A 12857-nucleotide genomic window follows, 5' to 3' on the forward strand; every position below is an offset into this window, starting at 1 on the left:
CAGCAAAAGAACACACCCTAAATGGACTCCTAAAAAGCCAAACAACACCCCCCCCCCCGCCAAGTCCAAAACAAAATCCCAAACAAACCAAACTCCAGACCCCAAAACATTTGAAAAGTTTTTTTGCAGTCTGCTCTCTTTCTTACTGTTCTTTCTACTTTTTGATCATGTTTGCTGTACTAACCATTTCTGTTCCTGATGAGTTTGAAGAAGAATTTATAATATATATTGTCTCATATATTTCTCATATATTTTTTCAAGGTTTCTCAAATCCCTTTTCATATTGTCTTATTATGTTGTGAGTCTGCTAGAACTTTTAATATTATTGAACTTATTGAAGCTTGGCTTTCTATTTCTAGTAGCTTTTTATAGACAGTAGTAGCCTTCTGGTAAGTTTTAGCCATTTTACTGCATCTTTTTTATAGATGGCAGAATAATGTCTCAGTTTGTCTTTTAAAGAATTTCTGCTCTGCCTGAAAACATCTCATTCTCAGCAGCTCTTTTTTAACAAGAATTTTATTATGTAATTCCCTTTATCAGAAGTGCTGATAGAGTTAAACCTCTGGTGTCCTACTGCTTTTGTGAGTGTTGGCTATCTTGAAACTTCTATGTGGGCTTGTGAAATTGATTTTTGGATCTCTTGACTACTGTAGGGCACTAGATGGTGCTGCTTTTCCTCAAATTCAAGCTTGGTTGGCTTTGACTGATATGTGTAGCCTGTGTCAACAGGCCCTGTACTTGTGTAATTAGTCATTTGTTTTTAATTAGGATGGCACTTGCCAACAGTGGTAAATTAACTCTGCTGCTCACCCATAAGTAAAAATCAAAATATGTTTTGATGTTTATGTAGGCACAGAGCAAGTCCCCACAAGAGTTAAAGTGAAGCAGTGTATGTGCCTTGCTTTGTCAGAGGTTAAGATGCACAAGCTCCAGACTGGCAGCTTTTCTCAGAGAAGAATTAGCTGAAGAATTGCACCATGTAGAATAAATTGTGGTTGACCACTGTGCTGCTGGGCCCTGCTTGGAGAAGAACAGCCCTTGTTGTGTTGGTTCACAAGGCTGCTGCTGCACCCACTGGTTCAAGTGCTGTCCACTACCTTCACTGGAGAACTTCAGTTAAAATTCAGCAGAGGGGACCAGCCTGTGCTTAGGTGTTTCTGTACATAAAACTCCTGAAGAGACAAATACTGCTGTTTATTTCGAGTCACCGTGCCGCTGCTACAATTTTTTGAACCTGTATAAATAGATTTTGAATCCATCCTACATATCTGAACAAAATAGAATTTTATTGTAGGCCATGTAGGGTTTGGGGGGATGTGTTTTGTTTGGTTTTTTATAAAGTTGAACAGGGATTACGTTACGTGTTTCGTTCCTATTCCCTAGCACAGGACAAGCCCAGGAATTGGATAATACAGTTATAGTAAGCCTTGAGCAGTGTGAGCATTGGCAGGCTGCAACAGGGATTTAAAGTTGGAAAAGTAAGACAGTATTGATCACATTGGGAGTTCTGCAACAACACTGTCTCCTCTTGGTGCTTCTGTTTCTGTTCTGTAGAACAGGTTTCACTGGAAATCTATAATTTGAAATATTTAAGAGAAGGAAACTTCTAAGCCTTCTTACTAGATTTTTCTTACTAGAACCATAGTACTGGGAAGGGAGCTGATTGAGTGGGAGATGACAAATGCTGTGCATTGTTTTTTGAACTGATGATGATAATGACATGTACAGAAAATTCCATCAGGCATATTAAGGTTTAAGGCATTCATGCCAAGATCATTGATGGGCTGAATACATCATTACTGAGGGTGTAGGGCTCCCATGTTTCTAAACAGGAAGCTCCTTTCATATGCTAAACAAAAAGAATGGGAAAGAAAAAAGAAAGTTCTACAGAAAATTGAAGCACAGTGTCCAAGCCAGCCTTTTTTGGGGGGAAGAATGGGTGGAAGGAAGAGAATAGATGATGTGGGTTGGAGCGGAAAACAAGAACCACTGACGGAAAAAGATGTAGTCAGAAACCCTGTTCATGAGTGAATTTTTTCATTGTTGCCCAAATTAGTCTGAATGGAAGAAAGGCCCACTCCCAAATTTTGGAAGCTTAGTCCAAAAAGCCTATTGAGTTGTACAATGGCATTTGATCAGTTTATGATGTGACTGCCTGCACCAGCAGGGGATGAGGCAGGCGTGCTCACTGGCTGGCTGGGTGGACAGACTGTTGCAGAAAGCACTGCACAAACCTTAGGAAGAGTTGGGTAATGCCTGATCACAAAGAGGGGTTTTAGCAAAGTTTTCCTCTGGGTGGCACATGGTAAACATGGAGATTTGCCTCCTCAAGGTGTACATGGAAGGCATCAGGATATTCAAATGTAGGCACACTTAGCAACTTTCTCTTTGGTTTTAATGATGAAAATTGCTGTAGATTTTTGGAACCAGATGTTTAATTAATTTTTTGGTAACGACTTACGTTTTGTGCACCTGTGCTGTCTAAACATGGTGCTCTTGGGTCACAGTCTGTTGGTTCATGTCACCCAAAGGCCATGCCAGTGCACAGTTGCTCTCCGCAGTAGATGATGTAGTGCTCTAGCCTATTTCTGGGTGATTTGAGCAAGGAACCTTCACCAGGGGCTTTAAACTGTTAGACAAGTCAAAGCCTGAATTTCCTAAACTCTATTGCAATACTGGATCCATTTTAGCCTCTAAAGGAAACCTTAGTGCTGCAGATGACTTACTCATGTTCCTTTCTCATAGCACTCAGCTGTGGTACAGAAAAGTTATCATCTTTGTGGGTAAGGGAGTCTGCAAAAGCCTCTGCTATCAACAGCACAGTTTATTATGTGATTCGTAGTCTAATTGCTACGTAATAGAACTTAGAGTTGTGGCACTTCTGCTACAGTAAATTTTCATTTGCTCTTCTTGAATCCACTTAAGCGTTGGGCAGTAAAACCTCCAGTGTGATGCACGTCATGGCATCAAGTATGTGTGTCACTGGAGCTTGTCGCTGAATGCTGATCGGGGTGAAATGCTGTGTAAAAGTTTGGCCAAGCAGCTCGCATAATTCCTTCCCCAGTCTATTCCATGGACATCACAAAGAACTTTCAGGTAAGCAAACTATTTACATTTAAAAAGAAGAAAGAATGCTGCTCTAAATTTATTATGTTAAAGTATGTAGAATATTAAGTGGAAAGCCTGTAATTGTCATCATGGAATGCATTATTGAATTCTTCAGGAGCCTTCAAATTTCAGTGGCAGGGAAAATTTTAAACAAGTAAATGGTGCTCCAAATCATGATTTCTTTAAATAACTGCTGCAACAGATGACTTTGTCACTCATCCTTAGCACATAATTGCAATGATTAAGCTGGCTTTTTATGCTGTAAAGGTGACAACATTAGCTAGACTGAATTACCATTTTCACAGCAGGTAGCTGTTCCTGGTTCATCCTGTGCTGTAGGTGGTGTGGCAATGCAGCATGTTGTAATTTGTTCTATAACACCTATATTTAGTATGTTTTAGTAAAACAGTTGCCTCCCCCAACTGCCCAGATGTTGTGTTCCAGTGGTTAAAAGTCTGAGGAAGAAATGAGATATCAACAGATAGCATCTGAGAGCTAATTTGATTTGTTCTACATTTGTAATGCATTCCTCCAAGCTAAATTCTTGTTGACTGACGTGCTGCTTATAAAAGATGAGATCCAAAGCTCCACTGCAACCCAGGAGGATACACTATAGTTAAACTGAACACAATTGTTAACAACTTTCTTCTACCAAACCTTCGGATCGTTATTGCTGCCTGTGGGTGTAATTCAAATATTCAGGATTGTTTCTGAATTAGTGTGGTCCTGTCCATAAATCACAGGCTCTAATCTCAGTGGAGATTTTCTAATATAATGGAGACTGTTTTCATGTTTAAATGTTAGGCCTTTAGATCTTACTTGCCCTGCATTCATTTCCTGAAAACCAATCTAAACCCAGCAATGCTGTTTGCTTGGAGCTTCCAGGTTTGCAACATCCTGTGGGTAACACAAGATCTCTGTCCTCTGTACTCAATCCTAAAGCCAGCTGTTGGTGCTATTTTTGCATTCTTGAGGCACTGTGATGTCCATACAGTGATTTTTTTTTTTCCTCCTCTCTCATGTGCAGTCTCATGAGTTAAGGAGAAATATTTTATATGTGGTGTTTCAGGTGCTGAATATGAAGTACACTTTAAATTTCCATTATGTTTGTTTTCCTCTGGATTTTCTTTTAGTACTGTTGTCCTACAAACAGGGTGAAAGGTTTCATTCTTTTGAAGGACTCTGACATAGCTGGGATGAAGCTTCCCCAACAGACATTTCTCCATCTCACTCTGGTGCCAGCCTTGATACGCAGCTCTGAAAAGCAGGGGAGAACTGTTCTTCAACTGGCTCAGCTGCACAGAGAGGAGTCACACAGAGAAACAGTCCCATCATCACACTTGCAACAGAGATCTGCTGGTTCTTGGTCAAGCAGAAATATATACAAAAGAGTTAAGAACTGAATGTGATGTGATTTGTGGTCTCAAAGAATAATTCCCAGGAGTTATATGGAAGGTATCCCCACTCATCATACTCAGCCTATTAATGAAACAAACCCTTCATTAAACATGTGACACTTAAAAGATTGTTGAGTTGAAATTTGAGGTGAACATTCAATAACTTGTTTGGTTTTTTTCTTACTTTATCAAGAGAGATTCACCCACAACTTATACAGCAGAACATGAGATGCCTATACAGAGAGGTTGTAAACAGAGCATGAAAATATATGATGTAAGCAGCCAACTGGCCTCAAGCAGTTTTTTCTCTTTCATGGGCTCTGTTGCATAACTGTTCCCTCCAGCCTGGCTCTGGTGTTTATGGGCTGGAGGTTACATGAGAAACCAATCAGGGCAGTTTCTGCTTCTAAGGACTGGGAATTTTTAGAAAATTGTGGAAGTTCTGCATGTAGTAATAGCATCCAGAGAAGCGAGTGTTCATTTCCATAGGATTCCTTCCCAGAGTTTCCTCCAAATAAATACTCTTTATAAGTTAGGAATGAACTTAGTATTTTGTGTCCTTTGAGCTGTAAGCTTTGGACAAGAGGCTTTATCTTATCTTTTTGTTTTCTTCTCTTTTCCTTTTTTTTACTGTTCTGATGGTCGAGGGAGTTGTGTAGGGTGACTGTTAATCCTTGGTGTGTGTCTGTACTGCAGGTCATGCCGTCCTAGTACTAGACTCCTTTTATTTTTAGATTGCTTATTAGTCACCCTCCTAACCCGACATCCTTTGTTTCCAACAGAAAGCCATCACAGGAATGCAGTAGCAAGGGAAGGAGGATTGCTTCATTCATAAATCTGAGAGCATTTAAAAAGGAGACTATAAATTACTGTCTAATTTCTTTCATCTGAAGAAAAGAAAGCAGGATATTACAATTAAACATTTTGTCCAAGGCTGCATGCTGAGCCCATGGCAGAACTGCAAACAGGGTACACCCCTGTCCTCTGTAAAGGGTCTCTTAAACCCTATAGAGGCCAGGAATGCAGCCTGGGCCATGAGTACATGGATCATTGTTTCCACTGTTAACTGCTAACATGGAGAACGCTGGAACCTCCAATACTGAAGTCATTGGAGGAGGAATTTAACTGAACCTACGTGGTAAAATTTAGTTTCCTTCAATACATAAAGCAAACAAAAGTGATTAATGTCAGTGGAGTATAAGTTTCAGTTTCCATGTGGGTTTAATAGTAAAAAGATGAAAATATGTTTTTGAGTGTGAGACTGTTGTTTTTTTTTTTTTTTGTTAAGTCTCACAAACAAAAAAGGATCAATCCTGAATAACTCAATCTCTAATCTCTCTCTCTAGAGAGGGAGCTGATGGTTGATCAAACTGCTATAAAGCTCAACTCAACAAAAGGTGACTCAAAAGACAGATTAGAATACTAGGCTAAGAAACAAAATGTGATCCTCAGATTTGTTCCAAGATTTGGGAATGAGAAATTACAAATTTATTCTAGTCCTTTCTTATTCTGTTACCACAGCTAAATAACTTGGATGTCATGGACACAACTGCTCCTTCTAGAAGGGTTTTTGTACTGGTAGCTTTGGAGGCAGTCAACTGACTCGATTGAAACTCTTGGCGTGCAAACCCTGTTTGTAGCCATTTCACAAGTGTATGGAGAATTTGTCTGCAACTTTTTTTTTAGTAAGACACCATATCTGTATTAATTATAGTAATAGCTTTCCACTAGCAATCTGGGAAAGTAGATTATGATACCAGGTCTCTTCATTACATTAATACCATGAACTCCTGTAAAGGTATTACAGAGATACAGCTGCAACTTCATTTGTCCAAGCTTCATTTTTCTAACACTCCTCCTTATTTAACACTCAGTCGTGAGATATAAATTACCTACCATGAAAATTCCTTTGTTTATGTGAATTTTTGCATGACCTTATTCCTTCAGATATCTTCACAATCAAGCATATACTAGATTTCTGTATGAATTTGGAGACATAGGAGGGATATGCAGGAGAAAAACACGCTTGGTTTGTAATTTTTAGTGACTTGTAAATATTAGCATGGGACATACGTTACATGAGAATGTAGTTTATGAGGAATCAGCAAACTGATGGGTGAATATATTCACTGTCCTTTAGTAACTCTTGAATAAGAAGCAGCCCTGTGGGAATTGTGCTGGTCACAGAACTTGCACCTTGGTCTCACCCTCTTGAAGTTCCAAATGAAGCCCCCCACCTCCTGAATACTTGCACAGTGAGCTGTCAGCCTCTTCAGTTCTGGTGTGACAGTGCAGCTCATGGGAGATACAGGTCCTGGCATGTGGAATACATTAGGTTGGAGCAAGATGGAGCACTGCATGTTGAGATCCTGTAGTGTCTGTGGGCTGTACCTCAGGGTGCTGAAGATGAAAGCTTCAACAGTGTGAAGCTCTGCGTGGGCTGTGTTTGGCCCACAGGCTATGTTCACCATCCCTCATGTTCACTGGAATGCAGAACTCTCCAGCCTAATGCAGATTATGTTTGGTTTTTTAACTGTTTAACAAAATAGAACTTGTAATTTTCTGACCCTAAGTGGGAGTCACTTAAAATGCATTAGTCAAGGCGAAAGGAATTTCCATTTCACCCATGGCTCACACTAACCTCATTCTAAGCTCTTTTATGTTGAGAAGCTGTCAACTCAACTACAGATGAGCTGTCTTCACGGGCATGGTGTTGCCAGGCATTTTTCATTGTAGGCTTAGGCTGTTACACAGGAACCCTGCATGTCCCTTGGGTGTATTTTTCACAAGTGTGAACTCTCCACTTAGCTTTGTGCCTTCTTTGAATTGTGATTGATAAATCACAGCACGTCAGCTTGTCCTTTGTTGCTTCACCAAAGAGACTTAAATAAATTCTGAATGAGTTTTACCTTATAGAGAAATGAGGCAAGCAATTGAGGAGAATCTGGCAACTCAGTAAGACAACCCCTCTAAAATAAACCAGAACACACACTTCAGCCCATGCAGTATGTCTCTGGGGAACATCAGCTTTTTCAGCACACTGATAGTGGCTTCATCGTTCTCCTCTGCTCTCTGTAGATCTCTCTCCATGTTTCAGTCCCATTGGAGGTAGACGGACATTCACTTTTAAAAGTCAGGGTTTGATCATCGAAATTTCTACTGGTTTTGGCAGCATATCCTGTCTCAGACCAAATGTCCTATTCAAATCTGTAGAGGATAATGTACAGTGTGGGTTTAGAGGAACATAAGCATCTGCCCTTCTCCTTACCTTCCAGACCAAGGAAATACAAGTGGGCTTGGTCTTATCCTTACAGACAGCATCTACAAAGGCAATGAGGCACAAAGAGCAATCATAATAGAAAATATTCTTAATATGGGATTGTGTGACTGACCAGATGCAATGGAGGAGAGAAAACTGTGAGTGCAGCAGTTCTGCTTTGTATAGTTTTGTGGCCTTAAGGACCTGGTGATCCGTGGAAGTGGAATATTTTTTTTTGTTTTTCTCCTAGAACTTCTCTGATCAATAGACTTTCCAATAGTTACATGACGGAATGACAAAAATGGTCCTGTTTCCTAAGAAATGTCTCTGGTGGCAAAGTTTTTAAAGGTCTGGGAGTTTCCCTATTGTATTTAATGGGGCCTTTGGCTCATAAACAGATTAAACAAAGAAACAATAGATCCCTAGGGGAATTTTAAAAGCTGAAGTGTAGGAGCTTTAATAATATTATGAGGACCTAACATGTTTGATGTGGGAACTTAAATCTGAAGCAAGAATTATGAAAAGAATGTTCGAAGTGAAGATTTAATTACATGATTTATTGTTAATAGTTTATGATTATATATACAGTGCCAGGGGCACTCCTGGTGCTTTAAGGATGATTACAGAATAGCAATTCCCAGATCAAAAATCTTGATCATGCAATCTTTATTCATGTAAGTATTCCCCATGGTGCCTGATCTTGTTCCCTGTTAAAACTCAATAGCCCTCCCCAACACAGACCATCATAGACAATTAAAAGAACTTCGGCAAGAGAACACTGATTAATTATCCTCCCCAGAACAGTGCATATTTTGGTGCCATATATTGTATGGATAAAAGATATCTATTGTGTTTTAGCAAACCTCACATTTTTCTGCAGCTTTAATTCTTAATTACAGTGTCAGCAAACATTATTTCCATGATAGAAGTAGCTTATTTCTGGAAGAAAAAAGTCCACTGACTTGTCCCCGTATGTTTCACACCCTGTTGAGTGAATGGTGTCAATTTATTTGCATGTAGTTGCTCCCTCAGTGACCAGTATAGAAAGTTTCACCTTCAAAGACAGATGCTGAATGTGAAATACTCCTGTGAGCTATGCAGATGCTGAAATGTCTGTTTGCAGAAGGTTCTGCTTCTCTTTGTTTCACCCTGTGCTGCTTTGTGCTCCCCTGGAAATGCCACCAATGAGCAATTTACTTAGATGGCTTTCCTAATTCTTCAGCTGAAGTGGCTGTTGTTTATCCACTGGGTCGCTGCAGGCAGACACAGAAGTGAACACAGCTTGTGCAGCCATCTCTTGGCTTCTATCTTTGAGACATAACAGTTCTGGTGGAGAGAGATTGAGGCAATTGTGTGCAGAAGGCAAAGGAGGCTTTTTCCCTTCCATCTGTTACAGGATTTTAATATAACTTTTTGCAGCAGTCTGTCCTATTGCTCTCAGAGCAGTGGCATGTAGCAGGGAGAGAGTGGCTAGGGATGTGTGATGATCTACATGCCTTAGATTCCAGTGTAGTGACCAGGATTCAGATTCTTATCTGAATATTGTTGGTCTAGACAGTGGGTAGGGAGCATTGCTAGAGGAGGCATTTTGGATGATACCCAACATTGCCTGCTCTTGAAAATACCTTTTTTTTTTTCTTTCAAGGCTATGTTGAATCATTATTATTTAAAAGCACTCTAAGGTGTCATAATTACCCAGGAAGTTAATGAAGTCTAGTACTTTGTGCTGAAATGAGCATTGCTCTGGCCACTAGCTACATGGCACTGACCAGTTTTGTGTTTACAGCTGTTAACACAGAAGCACACCTTTGTGCAACTCCTAGTTACATTTAGAAACTTGTTGCCATGAGATGGTGTGTAGGTCAGAAGTGAGTGTAGGTTAAAAATGGGATTAGGATAATTTATGGAGGGTTGGTCCGTTTGTGACTGTTAAACACAGTAGTTCTGGTGTGATCTCTCAGCGATAAACTGTTGATTGCTAGAGAGTAGGAGGCTGTCCCTGGGGAAGAATTGCTTTATACACACACCTTGTTTCATGTGTTCTTCACCTTATGTTGAAAACAATGCACTGGGCTAAAGAGAGCTGTCGGCTGGCTCGGTGTGATTGTTCTTACATTCTTACATGTCACAAGTTCTTGGAAACTTTTGATTTCAGACTCTAGTGGTGTGGCTCATAGCATTATTAGTCCTCCTTGTATTGTATTCATAGCCACACAACCCTTCCTAAACTCCCTCACCCCTGTCTCAACATGTCTAGGGCTGAATTCTCGAGAAAGGCTGGTTTGTAGCTGCTATCAATTCTGCACACAGAATTCTGACCCCCCCGAATCAACCACAAACCTTCAGAGGGACTGGAGATTCATTCACTGCCGTCATGGATCGCTTGGAGATTGCTCAGCTTCAGCAGCAAATGAATGCTGACTGACCTTCACATCTCCCTTCCAGCTCTCTCCTAAATGTTTTGTCAATAAGCAATTTTGATGTGCAAAGTTGAAGTCTGGCTACTAAGTGATTTACTTAAGGTACAAGTGAAGGAATTGGGAACCAAAATTAGGGTTACCTGGTACACAATGTTTAGTTTCTGGCCACTTTTGGAGGGCTTCTAAACCCTGTAATATATCAAGGATCAGCTTTACACTCACAGGTGGGTTTTGCTGCATATCCTTGCCCTTTTCTTTTCTTGCACTGTCACAGTTCCCAGGCTAATATATTAGCAAATATATGGTGCAAAGTCCTTTGGGACTGGGATAGAGTCATCCCATAGGTCAGTAGGTCTGTAGGCTGTCACTGTCTCATCTAGACAGCCATGGTATTCACGTCTAGTCAGAAGGCCCCTAAACGTGATTACTTTTTGTTAATTATTTTGTGCATATTTTGGTAGTGCTTGAAAGCTCAAATTGAGATTGGGATTCCATTGTGTTAGGTGCTGTGCTAACACACCATGTTTCTGTCTTCAGTCTGTCTTGAGTTCAGCAAGGAGCATCAAAACAAAATTGGGAATTAAATGTAAAGGATTACTGGTAGGAATTGTCACAGCTTCACTGAAAACAGTGGACGTTCTCAAGTTCAGCTTTTGCCCAAAGATACGTTTTCTTGAAGATTGAAAACATTCTCTTCACTTTATGAAACAACTTTAGACGTGATTTTTTATCTGTAATGCCTGATATTGGTATAAAGCCCCACAACTGAACCTGAAACTAGACAAGTGATCCTGACATGATTGCAAACAATTTTCAACAGAAAGTAGAAGAGAATTGAGATCCACTTTATCCAGAGCTATATGTTTTCTAAGTTTACTGTAAATGGATGTTTAAGAAACAAATGACCTCCTGAAGACCTCAGGATTCAAAGAATTACTCAGAAGTGTCCATACAGGTTAATGTGACCCACAAAATATTCATTACTCATTTCTCTTTCTGTGAAACAGTAATGCCTTTGTTTCTCTCTCTCTTTTCCTTTAACTCAAGGGCAATAACAGGACCTGTGGCTTTGCTCCGTACATGTCGCTGCCTGCCAAGAACAGCAGGCAAATGAGTAATACTATTCCTCCCTTTAAATTCTTTCCTTGAAGTGAAATTAATGAAGATCTTTACCATGAAAGAGAAGAATCTGGCTTTGTGGAGAGGCAAAGGCAGGCATTTAGACTTAGATTGGTTTTTCCGATTTTCAATTGTTTTTAAAATGGAGGTGGTGGAAATAGCTACGGAAACAATGAGAAAAGGAAAAGAATTATTTAACTATCAAAAAACCCTTATCATCTGGCAACTGACAAATTAGAAGCTAGTGAAGTGACCTTAGGAGAGCCATTGTGCTCCAAATGAGAAATCCAGTCATCACAAAAATACTTCCCCAGTCTCTGATGCTTGATTAGTCATTGTTCACCTATTTTTGCACCAAGATCTGGGAGCTTGAGGACAGAATTTTCTAAAGGCCATCAGCTGAAAGAACAAAAATCTGTTCACCACCAAGTAAGCTGCTCTGCTGATTCTTCGAGGCCAGAAGGTAAACATAGAGACAGTGTCTGGAATAGCAGAGGAGATGAATGGTAAAAGGGTTTGCTTTCTCTTTCTTGTGTCTAAACAGAGAGCTCACCAGATTTTGGTGGTGTTATCATCAGGCATGCATTCTCTTGTAAAATCGATACCTCCCAGTCCTCTACTTACCAGTAATGTAATAGCCAGTGGTCTGGGGATGGAATGGAAGCTCAGCATTCAGAGGGAGATGAGATCTTTTATTAGATATTTGTATGTACAGTCTGCCTTCCCTGAGACACCTTAAGGACAGGCAAATTTATAACATAAGCTGATTAATAAAAGGGATGCTTTCTCACCCTTAAACTTGTTCTCTCTGGTAATGGTGCAAGAATGATGGCAGGGAAATGTAAAGAAGAAGCTTCCAGTATTGTTGTCTGTGCTGTTTGCTGTGTGAATGAACAAAAGGCTTCAATCTCCAGCACTGTTTCTGCTATGATGAATGCTTCGTAAATGCTGATGGATGGATCAGGGGAGGATAGAAAGATAAAAGTCTGACATATCTTACCAGTACTGAATTCATATATGGAGCGAAAGTGAAGTGTAATTACCACCCAGATCAAATTCTTTCAAGAGCCAGAGCTGTCTAGACCAACAGCAGATATTTATTTTTAGGGTTGATCTTTGTGGGTTTTATTAGCAATGCTGCCTTCCCTGGGTTAAAAGCAGGGGAGGGAAGAACACAAAATCCTCTTGAGCTTCCATTGTTAAAAAAAGCTGTGTAAAGGCTACAGGAGACACCTAAATTCTGAGAGCAAGCTGTATTTTTGTGATGTTCCTTCTGAGATATCCTCTGCTTTAAACTTGAGGAATCAGCATAATAAAACTGGCATTGGAAAACTAGATTATGTATTTAGAGAAAAAGGAACTTTGTAACCGAAATAAGGGATATGGTAATGAAGTTTTCTTTTCACTTGAGATAATCCTGGACAGTTAATTTTACCAGGAGTCGCAATGTTTGTGTACTGAGGTTCGTAGGTTAGCACAAACCTAGCTATGGCTCCATTCACTATAGCAGAAGGAAGAAGTCAGACCCACTCTGCTAATAGTGGCACTGTTTTA

This window comes from Coloeus monedula (assembly GCF_965178545.1).
Source record: "Coloeus monedula genome assembly, chromosome: 11".
NCBI classification, from domain to species: domain Eukaryota; kingdom Metazoa; phylum Chordata; class Aves; order Passeriformes; family Corvidae; genus Coloeus; species Coloeus monedula.